The sequence below is a fragment of the Callospermophilus lateralis genome, chromosome 2 (assembly GCF_048772815.1).
Source record: "Callospermophilus lateralis isolate mCalLat2 chromosome 2, mCalLat2.hap1, whole genome shotgun sequence".
In the NCBI taxonomy this organism is placed as follows: domain Eukaryota; kingdom Metazoa; phylum Chordata; class Mammalia; order Rodentia; family Sciuridae; genus Callospermophilus; species Callospermophilus lateralis.
Window position 1 is genome coordinate 50,401,378 of NC_135306.1, and position 14,767 is coordinate 50,416,144.

Sequence of the window (14,767 nt, forward strand, 5' to 3'; positions counted from 1 at the left end):
TTTTAAAAGCAAACTATTGAGAATTATTCCTTGGACAAAACCCAAATTCCCCAAAATGGGGGGGGGGGGAAAGAAAGAAAAACAGAACAAAAACCAACCTCATTACCAATTCCAGGACACTTGAATAAACTGAGAATCACTGACTCAAGGAAAATGACATTTAATCACTAACTATCCTCTCTTAATGCTCCCTCTACCGTCTCTCCCCTACCCCCTCAGGTCCCTTACCTTGTACTTATGGAATCAAAGGTGGTCTCCGGTTTTTCTTTGACTCCAGATGTAGTTTATTATTTTAATCATTGTATGAATTGACATAATGATCAATCCTTGTCAAATCTGAAATGTCAAAGAATAAATTTTATTTTGGGGGGACTGTACCTGTAGATCATGTGTTCACCCTCATGGGTTATCCATGCAGAGAACAGTCTGTATTCCTTGGGATCTTTGGGGAGATTTTATACTACACTACCTGAGATTTCTTAGTACTGGTGGGGGTTCCATAGGCCTGGTCTGTCGTCTTGTTTTGAGTCCTCTCTGCCCAGGGTTGCTTCACAGGCATCTTTTCTACCTCTTTCCTCCCTAACATATGAGCAAGAATAGTGCTATCTGATGGGTTGCAGGTCTGGTCTCTTTAGTCACGGATGTAGAGGGAGTCACAGGACCTGTGTTCATGGACCTGCCAAACCTCTTCCCATCCCCAAACCAATGCAGGCTTTGATTCCAGGGACAGGAGAAAAAACAAGAACCCTGGGCAATCAGGCGGGTGGGAACTCGTCCCTGGGCTATGAACAGAAGCTGTGGGCTCTTCTAGATGCTTCAAGCCTGGAACAGATTGCTCCACGCTGTGCTTCTTTCTGGGAATTCCAAGCCTGCTTATTCTAAAATGACAGCTGTGATTAGATCTGTGACAAAGCTTAACATAGCGATGACCAGGTCTTGACTTGGAGCTTTCCCTCTCCAGTCCCAGGTTTTCCCAAATTTGATTTCAAGGCCAAGTAGTTTGGATTTCTGTTGAGCAGAATTGAGGAAGGAAATTGCTCAAGGGGACTCCTTGCCAGGGTCAGATGGACTTATGGGTTGGGATGAAGCTCACACAACCCAGAGGGACACAGACCAACACCTGGCACACTTAACCTCTCTTGAATTCGTAGAATCCTAAAATTATGGTACTAGGGAACTTGGGAACAGTGTGGAGAAGGTGAGATTTCAGCCAAACTTTAGAGACTTGGTTTTCCTCTCAGGGTCTGGTTCTTGATTGGGGAACCTGGGGCTCAGTCTGACCATAGCTCCCTCCTACGTGGCCTAGGCTATACAAATCCCCACTTCTTGCATCTTCACCATGAGCTTAGTTTGCATCCCTGGGTTGAGATCTACATAATTTAACTCTAACCCTTGGTTATATGGGATCTAGATACCTGTCCTCATGGGATAGGGAGGCTCAGAGTGGTCAAACACCTTCTCTAAGGCCATGGAACTCAGAGTGGCAGACCCAACATTGGAATCCAAGTCTTCTGACCCCATCATATCTGCTTTCTGATGGTGCAGACACCTGCCATCTTCTGTCTCTCAGATAGCTTCTGTCTTCACAAACCATGCCAAACCGTGCAGCCAAGCTTATCAGAGTCCACTAAGCAGATGGAGAACACCAATGAAAGTAGATTTTGCTATTTTTTTTCATAATTTTTTTTAATCAGAGAAATATTAGGCTTGATTTGGAAAGCCTGATAGTGCTAAAAAGCTTTTGCAAATGCAATAATCTTTATGTGCCAGCTCCTCCACCCTTTATGATGATTACTTCCTCAGAGAGAACAATTTTAAATTGTTGTTTTATCTGTTTTTGCTAATACTTTCCTTCATGTTCCTAAAAATTATGCATATATGGCTACTTGCTGATTCATCAATTTTAGACATGGTCTGCTTTGGTAGATTAGGATTTTTAATTCTTGTTCACTCTCCTTTATTCTTTTCCTTCTCAGTATAGGTATGTATCAGTGTTTGGTAAAATCAAGAATAATAAGCTTTTCTAATATTAGGGAAGAAGCTGAAGGGTAGGATTGACGTGGCTAAGACATGCAGAGCCCTGTTGGAAAGAAGGATTTCCTGTGAGCCCTGTCTTTGTGATATTTTGGGAAAGACTTGCTGGTCACTTCCATGGTGACTGTAGGTGGGATGAGCCACCCAGGGCATTCTTGCCTTGCCTCCTTCCCTTGGCATTAAAAACTAAACCCCCATTTTTTTGCTTCTGAATTAAAATATCCTTAATATTATGAAAGTGGTTGATACATGTAAAAAATTCAGAAAGCATATAAAGAAGAATATAAATAGCTATTATGGGGAAGGCATACATGGTCTCTGGAGTCCAGCGACCTGGGATTGCCTCCTGTCCTTGACGGGGTCACATTGTTTAACATGTGGAAATATGGATAATGGCAATATTGGTCACACAGTTTTGTTGTTTGGATTGATAGATTATACAGTTAATCTTGGCTCATGGTTAACGCTCACAAAGTGCAGGTTGGGGTGAAGATTGCTGAGTTCTGACTGGTGGAATCTACTTAGGATTTCTTTGGTTAGTATACACAAGTGTGCAGGTAAGGGGTCCTGCTCCGGTTTTTTATTTTGTACATTTTACAAAGTGAAATACTAACTTTTTTCCATATTGCTAAGTTACTTTTTAGTTGTTTTGAGTTAGAACTGCTAACTGCTCTCCTTGGAAATTTGGTTTTAGAAGGAGGGAAAAAAGAGCTGAGCAGATGGTTTTTCCTTCCTGCTCTGATCAGAGCAGCTTCTTCTTGATTTGGGTGTCCATGTTGAGTTTGTTGGAAAAAGATTCTGCTATTAAAGCACGTGTGTATGTGTGTGTGTGTGTGTGTGTGTGTGTACGTGTGCATGTGTGCACAATGTTCTAATACCTTATAGAATCCTCTTCAAATCCTGGTGATAGAAGGCTTTAAACACATTGTTTTCTCTTACAACTATGTCGTCCATACTTATTTTTACTATATATTTTTCACTTGTGAGCATGAAGTGGGAGCTCATTCACTTATGTAGCCTAGGACTCCTGAAGCATAGGTATGCTAAAAAAAACATTATTAGTGATCAAAGATAGAAAAGGTTTATGACTGTGAAGAAAATATTCACTAGTACAGAATTCAGGAGGTTCTTGGGGATGATGTTCTGGGGAGGAAAATTGGGCAGAGCTTTCAGAGCTGAAAGATGGCAAACTCTGTCAGAGGAAAGCAGTCTCCAAGTGAGGCTGAGTGGCAGGAGATGGTGGACTTTACTGGTGCGGAACTTGGGATGGCTGGAAGTGGTCTGCTGGTTTAGGGGATGTGGTATCTGCTGGGTGTGAGATCCCTCATGGGATGGTGATGTCTGCTTACTGCAGGCGGTGGACAGGTGTGCCCCCAGGCGAGCAGGCTAAGAAGTTAGAGCAGAGCTTATTCTGTGGCTCAGAGTCCAGTGGGCCCACCTCTAGGTTGAAGATCCTAGTATTTTGCCCTCAGTTTTAGGGGATCAAGAACTTGTTCCCCAACTCCTCTCCTAATTAAACTTTATAATAGCACTCAGAAATAGTTTCAAGAACTCTCCATTCTATTGCTTTTGCATCATTTTCTATTTTTGAAGATAAGCTTTCTTTAATGGTCTGGCTTCATGCTTTTGGGACAACCAGTGATGGGAGGCAGAGGAAGATGTATCCATTGCTAGTGATTCCCTTGTGTATTCCACCATTTGTCACTTCACCCTCCTTGATGCTTAGAATTTCAAATCTTAAGTCCCTGTTGGGTTCTGTCTTGAAGACCTGCTGCCTCTCACCTCCTACTCTCTTGCCACCTGTCTCTTCTAGGCTACGGCTTCTTCCATATGTGCCAGTCAGTCCTCCATCATCAAATTGTTTGAAGTCTCTTGTCCATTGAGCACTCTCCCCATATTTTCTCCATTGAAGCATTTTATAATTTCATTATTTCTTTAGTTTAATATGCATGTGGGATGGGAAGGAGGGGATAAGTGCAGGTTGGCATATCCCACCCCCACTTGCATGGAACCAATTGAAGCAGTTTCATCAAAGTTTTTCCAATGCACAGCATACTGGAGGATGACTTTGCCGCCTGGCAGAGCAGATGGGCAAACCTGGACAGTGTAGAATCAGTACTAAGGAGTGTTTGGAGGTGAAGGGGGGTTTGGTGAGGGTCACTAACATTTGAACCCCAGGGCCTTTCCTTAGTTCTACGCAGCCATCCTTAGTCTTACTGTTGTCTTCTCGGTCCCTGTTAGATACTGTTAGGGACTCAGGGGCAGCTTCAGCTGAGCAGGGACCACAGCCCAGTTCTGACTTCAGGACATCAAGGCAGTGCTGGGTGAGCCTGCTTTACGGGTGGGGCAGGCAGTCCCTGTGGCTTTGGGCTTTTCTTTTATGTAGTGCCCTCTAAGTATCTCTTTTTTATAGTTTTATTGTTTCAGGATTTTTTGCAATAGAATACACAGAACAACTATCACCAAACCTACACTTCTACTGCTCAGGCAGGAGTAGAGCTAATGACTCCAGAGCAATGATTTCCAAAGTGACACGTCTTGGAGACAACTGAGGGATCCATTTCCTCTAAAAGTGCTTTTCAGCTGTGTACTTGTCAAGAGGAAGCAGGAGGGGCAGGTGGGGGCATGTATAGTCCTAATTGCAGATTAATGGGCCCCCTGGACCCTCCGGCCATCACCTAAGCCCACATCTGGTCAGCAGGCCTCTAAGTGGGAAGACAGAGGCCCTGCTGAGCCTAAATTCTGGGGCAGGGGCTAGGCAGGGATGTTTACTTTGGCAGAGCAGACCCAGAGTTTGCACATGGCTGTCCAAGCAGGTGCCTGGCTTCTCCCCACTGTGGGAGTGCATTGGGAGACCAGGAGCCTATGAACTTTCCAGAACATTTGTTGTATATTCTGGAAAAGGCATTAGGGCAATACGAGGCTGGGCTCCATTTTACACCATATACTGGGTCACAGGTGCCTCTGGTGCTTCTGGATCTTTAGACACAGACATGAGAAGCCCTGATGTCTTTTCCTTGCCACACCTCAAAGTGTGGCTGCAAAGCCTCTTTGATGCTAATTGAAAGGATTCAGAGAGCTTGCACTCATCCAGCTGAGTCTAGCACTGATTTTTGTGAGTCTTTCCTGCCCATACCAGCCTGCCAGCCTGTGCCCCTGCCTACCTACCTGCTCAGGGTCAAGGCTACACTCTCAAGGACAAGGGGGAGAATGTTTACCTCCCTGTCGTCCCAAAACTCCATCCATTACATCATAGGATCATAAAACAGGGAAGCTCACAAATACCCTCAAACAGGCAAACTGCAACTTGAGAGTTATAGGTGGACAAAATGCCTGAAAAATGACTGAAATTTGACTTCAGTGCCAATGGATGACTTATAAACTTAGAACTGAAAATTTTTGGACTGTGAGTTCTATTTTTCTTTTTTTTTAAACCCTTTTCATTTTATAGTTTCTAAGCAGAGTTCAGTGCTTATTATCAAGCTGGAGTGGTTTTTTTTTGTTGGCTAAGTAATATAGTAGTACTTCCCATATTTGAAGGTCAGGTATTTGGAAACTTTAGCTATGCAAAACTAAGGCAGGAACCTGGAAATAATTGGCCTTAAAGGTGCCAAGATCACCATGGACATGAATTTCATGAACAGAAACAATGTACACCACCTATCCTGGCTCAAGTGCTGGGCATATTGGACCTGCCTCCACTTTTTTTTTTTTTTTTTTTAAATACACAATTCCAATTAGTTTCTCTTCTCTGGTTTGCACCCACAGAATAGTATGAGGGGCTATTGCTAGAGGAAGATACATTTAGAATTAAAGAAGTGACAGCTGATACCTTGGCAATGAGACAAGAAGCTAAAACTAAAAGACCAAACTCAAAAATACAGCCATTCAGGAATTATGACCCCAATATAATAAAGAAATGTCTCTCTATGTATGTACACACACACACACACACACACACACACACACATTTTATTAAGTCTGGAAAATATACTATGGTTTGTGCTTATGAATCTAGTTTAGTAAAAATAAAAATTATACACAAGCATTTTTAAGGACTTGAAAAATGCATCAACAGTTTTGGATAAATGAATTCCCATTTGTCCCATTTACTCAGAATAATAAGTGACTGCACTTATTATTTCACTATTTTAATATTTAGTTTGAACCTATAGGTAATGTGTATTAGGCTTTTCTAAGGTGTTTTCTGTGGAATACAAGTCCTAGGATAGGGCCTTCCAAAAGAAGTTCATCAGATACGTAAGTTTGGGAAATGCTTCATATTATATCCCCTGATGCAGATTCATAATGCATGTTAATATTTCAAAGTCTCTATGAAGCCCTACAGTAAAGAAACCTTATTTAATGTTGTGAAACTCAGTGTAAGAACCATCATTCTTGCAATTACAGGTGCTCAAGCAAAAGGTATAATTTACTGGCTCTGGCAATGGAACATTGCCAGATATTATCTCTTGGATATAACTGGACACAAGGGCTCCAATGATGTGATGAGGTCTTGGTCACCATCTTTTGGCTCTTCTTTCTCTATATTGCTTTGTAGGTGCTGTACATATAGTGGTTTCTAGTGATTCTAAGCTTATAACATTCCCTTACCTAGCAATCTTGAGTGGAGAGAAAAAGATTTTCCATTTTCAGTAAAAATCCCTGAATTGTTTTTTTGCTGGCTTGTGTGTCATGTAGATCCCTGAGCTGATCATTGTGGCAATAGAAAATACTTATTGCTCAGGCCTGAGCTGGGGTCCACCCCTAGACCTAATCTTGTGTATATGTGGTCAACCCATGTGAATGGCATGAAAATCAGGAGGGCTGGGTGGGGGTGGTTCTCCAAAAGAAAACACACGTTTAGCTTCCAGGGAAAGGAAGAATGAATGCTGAGCAGGCAGAAACAGCATTTTAAAACTGAGACAGTAGAGCCTTTTTATTGTGTAAAACCTGTTGGAACGCACTTTGAGAATTACTGCCAAGTACTCATCATAAATATTTTAAAATAAGATTGGAATATAGTAAAATACACAAACCATGCAAACGTAGTTTGGTCTGTCTTTGATGACTCAGAGACCTTACTGGATCCTGCAGTGCCTCAAGGTCACCTCTGAGTGTTAACATACCCTGATCATTGACCATTGAGATTGTGTAGCTTCTTGATGAATGGGAGGTTATGGTACAGCTAGAGGGCAGGATGTACGGGGCCTGGGAAAGTTCACGTGTGATGGACAATGGATTCCGGTATCTCCTGCGTAGAGCCCTTTAGAGAGCTGAATGAAGTCCCAGCACATTTCAGTTAATCCACATGACCCACTTCTGTGGTTGATATCCCTGCCCCCCTCCTCAGGAGAGGGAGGCAGTTGAGGCTCAGAGAGGTTAAACAACAAGGCAGATTCCTAATAGGGTTGCTCAGGAGGTTAGAGGAAATGAAGTCTGTAAAGTAAACCTTGTGGACAATAAAGAGGTTTTTGAATGGCACCGTGGAAGAAGGTCAGTACTAGAGAGATGCAAAAGGCTATTCACATTGAGAGAAAAGAACAAGTTCTGGGATGCAGTTGGCAGGTGTATGACTTAAGTAAACATGCAGAGAGAACTCTGGGTACAGCAGTGGTGTGTGAGTCTCCACTGTACCTAGTACAGGTTAGCTTACAAACCCATTCCACAATCCCTTCTGGACACACACACATACTGTTTTAGTCAGCTTTCTACACTGCTGTGACTAAGTGATCTGACCAGCACAATTGTAGAGGATGAAAGTTTTATTTAGGGCTTATGGTTTTAGAGGTCTTAGTCCATAGAAGGCCAGCTCCATTCCTCTGGACCCGAGTTGATGCTGAACATCATGGAGAGTGGGGCAGGGGGAAGCAGTTCACATTATGATCAGGAAGCAGAGAGAGAGAGAGAGAGAGAGAGAGAGAGAGAGAGAGAGAGAGAGAGAGAGAGAGATACAAATATATACCCCAAAGCCACACCCCACCACTTCAGTTACCACTCAGTAAATCCCTATCAGGAGATTAATTCACTGATTGGTTAAGACTCTCACAACCCAATCATTTCTCCTCTGAACCTTCTGGTTTTTTTTTTCTTAATATATTTTTTAGTTGTAGTTGAACACAATACCTTTATTTTGTTTACTTATTTTTATGTGTACTGAGAATTGAACCCAGGGTCTTGCATGTGCTAGGCGAATGCTCTAACGCTGAGCCATAATCCCAGCCCTGAACCTTCTTGTAATATCTCACACGTGAGCTTTTGGGGGACATCTCACATCCAAACCATAACACACTCATGCACACAAATACAGTGCTGATGAGGTTGCAGTAGGTCTCCTTTACACACCACTTGTTTACTTCAAAGTCTCACATGCAAAAGGTCATGGTTACATCTAGGAGCTGAAAGTTATCTAAAAGGCTCTTTTGAATTTTTAAGCTCTTGGTTGAAACCATTAATTACTTGAGACTGGATTCTTTTTACTGTAGAAAACGCTCCCTTGAGATTTACAGAAAAGGTCTTTTCATCTGGTGACTTAGTAATACACAGTTGCACCAACTGTTTGTCTCATTATAAAATCCTGCCCGTGGTGTTTAGGGAGGTCTTGTCTTCCTGAGTAACCAGCTTGTGGAGACTCCATGATTATTTCACCTTTGCTTTCAGTGGGCCCGAGAGGCCCCAACTTGAGGCTATCATGGTGCCCTTTCTGGCTGTTCAAGTTGTCTTTTGGGGTCTGGATCGACTGCACTCCTCAACACACTCTTGCCCTGGGAATACCTCCCAGGTGGCCCCCAGGTGCTCTCCAGCTTCTCTGGCGTCCATTTTCTGCTTGTCAGGTGAGCTCCCTCATGATGGGCAGTGACTCAGAAACCCTGCTGTCTGCCTGCTCCTCTGACACACACTCTCCTCCACAGCCCCACACGGCTGTCTTAGCTCTGGTCATCGGGACGACAGGACGCACTATCAAGCACTGACCACACATCTGCCTCTTTCTTTCCTTCCACCATCCATCCACATGTATATAAATACAAACATTTATTCATTTGTTCCTTCAGAAAAATATATTTTGTGTGTCAGGCTCTATTCTTTGTGCTTTGGAATTATATCAGTAAAACAACCAAACCAAACCAAACCAAACCAAACCAAAAACAACACAGATGTAAATCTTGCCCTTGTGAAGCTCCTGGTCTAGTGGGGGAGATAGGCATTCATTTATAATAAATAGCATGACAAAGAGTGAACAGTTATATAGAGTGAAATAATGAACACGTATTAAAACCAAAAAAGTATATGATATGTTTAGAAGGCAATAAGGGCAGGAGGGATGTAATTGAGATGAACTGGCTCTGGAGCATAGGAAGGACAGATGGTAGTTAATATAAGTTGAAATGTGGTCAGCAAGGATCACTGAGGAAGGAGGAAGCTAAGAGGAGACCAGGGAACAGCTAGAGCAAAGGCCCTGTGGTGGGCATATTTCTGAGTAGGTATGTTTAGAGAACAGTAAGGAGGTCAGTTAAGGGGAGCAGATACAAAGCTTGGAACTGGGAAGTGCCAAGAACAGATTTCAGTGAAAATCATTGCTGTAGTTCCCTGACTGCTTGAGGAGGCCATTTCTGGGTGGAAGCAGGGCCCTGTAGGTTTTCTGCCTGGAGGGCTGTGCAGGGTCCTCCTTAGGAAGTAGAAGCAGGGGTCGTGGAAAGAGTTGATTCTGGGTATGTTTCAAAGGTAGGCCAGATGCAGTTGCTGATTGGATGTGGGGTGAAAATGAGAGGGAATCAAGCGTGAATCTGGAATTTTGGGCTGGAGTGACTGAAAGGACGGAGTTGCCAGCTGTTGAGACTGGAGAGGGCTGGGGAGGACATCTGGATGCTGAGTGGCTTGCCTGCTGCTTTTGCAGAACCAGGCCTGGCACTCTGCCTCCTGCTGTGGTCCTCGATAAAGAGTGACTGCAGCAGCCTATGATTTCTGGAATCCTTTCCTGGTTCTGTTTCCTCTTTCTCCCCACAGTCCTGAGAGAGAAAGGGCCTTTTTCTGAAGTCAAGGTTACCAGGTGCCAGGGTTGGACAAGCAGGTGTGATTGTGCTGAGTACTTTGAAGGAGAAGGAGGGTAAAAGTTAGCTGTGAGGGCAGGGATGACTTCTCTGAGGTTGTGACTGTCAGATGAAATTGACCCACCTCTCCTTCGGAGGGAAGGGATTCTATGTCCTCATATGGTAGAAGGTGGAAGGGCAAAGAGAGACTGAACTCCTTCCATCAAGCTCCTCTGTGGGAGACCTAAGCCCATCCATGAAGGGAGGGATCCTCATTATCACCTTTTTTTTTTTTTTTTTTTGTACTGGGGATTGAACTGAGGGGCACTAGACCACTGAGCCACATCCCCAGCCCTATTTTGTATTTTATTTAGAGACAGAGCTGTTTAGCATCTTGCTTTTGCTGAGGCTGGCTTTGATCTGGTGATCCTCCTGTCTCAGCCTCCTGAAATGCTGAGATTACAGGTGTGCACCACTGCACTGGATTCTCACTATCACCTCTTGATTTCACCCCATTGGTAGTACCTGTGATGGAGAGGGACCCATTCAAGCCATGGAAGCTGGAATCTTAGGATATTTGTGCAAGGACAGAGGTGCTGTGTATTCTTCCCAGTCCTCAGCACTGCACATTTCACCTGTGTGTAAGTAAAGAACTTTGTGTAACTAATAAACCCTCTTGTGCAGATTTGGATAATGGTATCTGAGATGCTTGCTATGCCATTTCTGGAGTGTAGATTCATGATTAGGTATACTAAATGTTAGCTAATTAGGATGTAAATTCAAGTTAATTTCACATGTATACATCAGTTAATAGAGAAGTATAGTAAGTAAGGCAATATAACAACAATTCTAGCTGCTGCATGGAGAGTGGATTGGTGGAGACCAGAGTAAATTTAAAGAGACTAGTCAGAAGAACTTTGCAAAAAAACTCCAGAGAGAGAATTAGGACTAAAGGGAGCAATTTTTGGGTACTGACTATAGAAGGAACCAAATGAGGAGGAAGAGCTGGAGAGTCCCAGAACTGGACTTCACAATTGCAGTAGAACATACTGGACTCCCAAGCTCCCCAAAGACAGGTACTGGGTTCTCGGGACCCAGAGTTGGTGCTTAGCAAGAGTGTGTCTAACTCTGAGGGAAAGGAAAAGTTTGTGATTGGGAAAAAAAAAAAAAAAACAGGAAAGAGAAGATGAGCAGGGATAGTGGCCCACCTGGCAGGGAGGAGGCAGGAGGCAAGGATCACTAAAACCAGATGAGAACTTGAGTTGTTTTCCATCCCAGACAGACTCATACACAAAAGAAAACCTTACAGTGCAAGAACAGATTCTGATCATGGGACCCTGCTCATAGGTGGGTACCTCGGTCTCTCTACTCTTGGAGAAACCTGGGAAGGCTGAAGAAATTCAGCACAGGAATCCATGGAGCTGGCGTCTGTCTTATGCACTGGCTTTGTGACATGCTGACCTCTAGCCATGGGGCAGAACTACATGGGCGACTGAACGATTTTGTCCTTCTCATTGTTATTTTAAAAATGATGGTGGGGGTGGAGGAGAAGAAAACCAAGGCCAGGACACACTTCATCAGCTCACTTCTGACCTTGACCATTAAACATTTTTTTTGGAATTGCTTACCCGGTAATGGAGTCATTCAGTTGTCCACTAACCTATATGGAATTTGTAACGAGGTCACTTGACCAAAGTCCCAGTGTAGAAGGCAGATTCCCCACGCATACTTTCTGGTCTGAATGCTGACCCTGCAATCTCTCAGGCCCTGAGCATTCTGCTTAAACAAATATTATTTACGTTCAGCAGGAGAACCATTCCCCTCTGTCTGCTTTCTCTTCACTCACATAAAACTGCACATTTAACTTCTGTTTACATATGTATAAACTATATCTTTAGGAGCAGCCTGGGAAATGTTTGGTCGAAGTTGGATTTTGCCCTTTGAAAACACAGAGGTGAGTGACATCTGTATATTGTGTTATCAGAGGCGTGACACATATGGTTGATTGGGACCAGGTGCTTCATAGAAGCCATCTGAGTGAAGTTATAAATGTCTAGTTGACAAGTAAAGTGACAGCCCAGTTCTTATTAGCAAAGGCTTGATTATCAATATTTGTCTTCCAATTCAGGGGTAGCAACAAGACAGTTGAATGTCTCGGGGTGCTGTGGATAAGCAGCTGAGGCTTAGTGAGAAATACTAGTCTCTGATAAGCATATACACATTTGACCTATAAAAGCATCATCTCTGAATGGGATGGCTGGGTGGGAGGGAGAAATTTGGGGTTAAACTTGGAGAATTGGTAGAATTTTATCATGTATTCAAGTTCTTTAGTGTTACTTCAAGGTTTATATCATATATTTTCCAAATCAGCAGTGTGTGAAATGGGTAGATGAACTTCTCACCATGACTCACGTTCAATGTGTAGGAAGGCTGAGCCCTTTACTTCATAGCTGGTTCTCTGAACAAAATGAGGGGCAGAGAAAGAAAAAAACCCAAGGGCTTTGGATTTCATTTTGCTTCCTGATTAATTCAGGCTTCCTTGGGTTTATTCACCTGACAGGTTATTTTCTTAGGACTGTTTCCCAAGAACTCCATGTCTTTGTCTACCCCATCATTTTCTCTGCCCTTTGTGGATGACTTTGACTACTTCTGGGAGCCTCACAGTTTGTTTATGGAGGTATAACTTGTCTCTTGTTGGCTGAGAACCATTAACAAAATTGGATTATTTCCTTTGGGTTTATTTGCAGGATGAAGTAAGGGGATAATAGTGTATTGTTTATGAGAAACTCTACTTCTTGGCAAGTGAGATGCCTTTGATTTTAGTTTTTACTTGTATATTTTTTTCATGAACGTGTACTTATCCACTTTTTATACTAACTCAAAGGAAATGGCAATTGCGTTTATGTTTGTGTATGTTGAATTGAGACGAGGAAGTAGAGGCCACCATGAGAGGGATCTCTATGTATCTCTGATGTAATATATTGTATGTTATAAGAGGACATTTGTCCTGGGAAGCTTTCCTGGAGGTTTGCTGGTATTTTGGTGAGTCTTTGAGTTGACTACATGGACTATGTTTTTCCAAGATATAGAGCTTGATTCATTAACGTCTCTGTTATTGATGCTATTCTATAGTATAGTGCTTTAAAAGAATGAATGACTGGTTTACTTCTCATCCCAAAATGGAAACATAAGAGAGACCATCTTTCAAAGATAACAACAGGAAATAGCATGAATTAGCTAACATTGTGTAGCCCTGCCCTTCATCTCCCATCTCTGTCAGGGTATTTTGGATGATGATGATAGTAATAAACATTTGATGCATAGTTTGATGATATGCCTGCACCCTTACATTTTCTCAGCATGAATGAATATTTTTCTCATGATAACCCTACCCTATGAAGTATTCTGCTTGTACAGATAAGGAAGTTGAAGCATGAATGGTCTTTGTTGACTGTTCTGGTCCTAATGGCCTTACAGATTTCCTGGATTCATCTTATTTGGAGTCCTGGAAACTTCTGAGGATACATAGGGACTCTAATTACACCCCGCCTCCCCTGCCATGGGCTGGGGTTGTGGCTTAGTGGTAGAGCACTTGCCTAGCACATGTGAGGGACTGAGTTTGATCCTCAGCACCACATAGAAATAAATAAAATAAAATAAAGGTATTGTGTCTCTGCACTAAACAAAACAAAATACCCCTAGGACTGGCCTATGGCTAAAATTCTAAACATTTATACTGTGATTGGTGGCATCTTGCGTGGTAGGAATCGTTTTTTCCTTCCTGTGGAGCTCTATGATTTGGGCTGGAAAAATTTGCATGTTCCCACTACTTGAGCCATCTGGAGTTTTTGCTCTGGCATTTCTGGGTTCTCTCCCTGGCCCTGGGACCACAGGGTAGGACATTATTTGGTCACTGCATATGCTTATGGTTCTAGTATTAGATTTTCTTTAAATCAAAATGTAAAATTTCTTAGAAAATGACCAGAATTTCAGGAAAGGCTTTTGGGTATGTTTTCCCACAGCTCAGTGGGCATGTGAAGTGTTGAGTGAATATCTGGAACACAGGCCAGAGCTTGGCTTTCAGGGTTGGTGCTCTGGAGTGTCTCCAGCAGTTCCTGTGTGGACATCACCTGGGCTGGGGACATGCTGTCCTTTTACTGAGCCTGTTTGTAAAGAACTCTCTAAAGGTGCTTTTGGTTTTTCTGCACTTCCTACAGCAGCTATGTGTCTATATTTAGAATGCTTTTAAAATAGAGAGCTAGGAGTCCTATAAATCAAAGGAATTAATTTTAGGACAGAAGAAAGCAACAAGTCCTGTAATGTCCCGCTCTCATCATCTACAAACCTGAAATCAGTGGGGGAAGGATGGTGTGTGTGCTGAGGTGGCGATGGCCCCCTCCCAGAGGGACGGGAGACAGCACAGTGGGGAAGAGCAAGGCTTTGGCTACAGTCACCCTGCCTGGGCCTGAATCTTGGTCCCACCAGATGGGTGACTTGAGCTTTTCTGGGCATTTATTTACCCGTGTGAACATGGGGATACTCATAGGGTTGATGTGAAGATTAAATGTAGTACTCTATAAAGGTTAGCCTCGATTAACAGTCCATATTTGCAGTTTCATCATGCAGATGCTTGACATCGCACGCACCCCTGATGATAGGAAGTCTGACCTGAGGAGAGGGTACTTCCACACCTAAGTCCTCTGTCC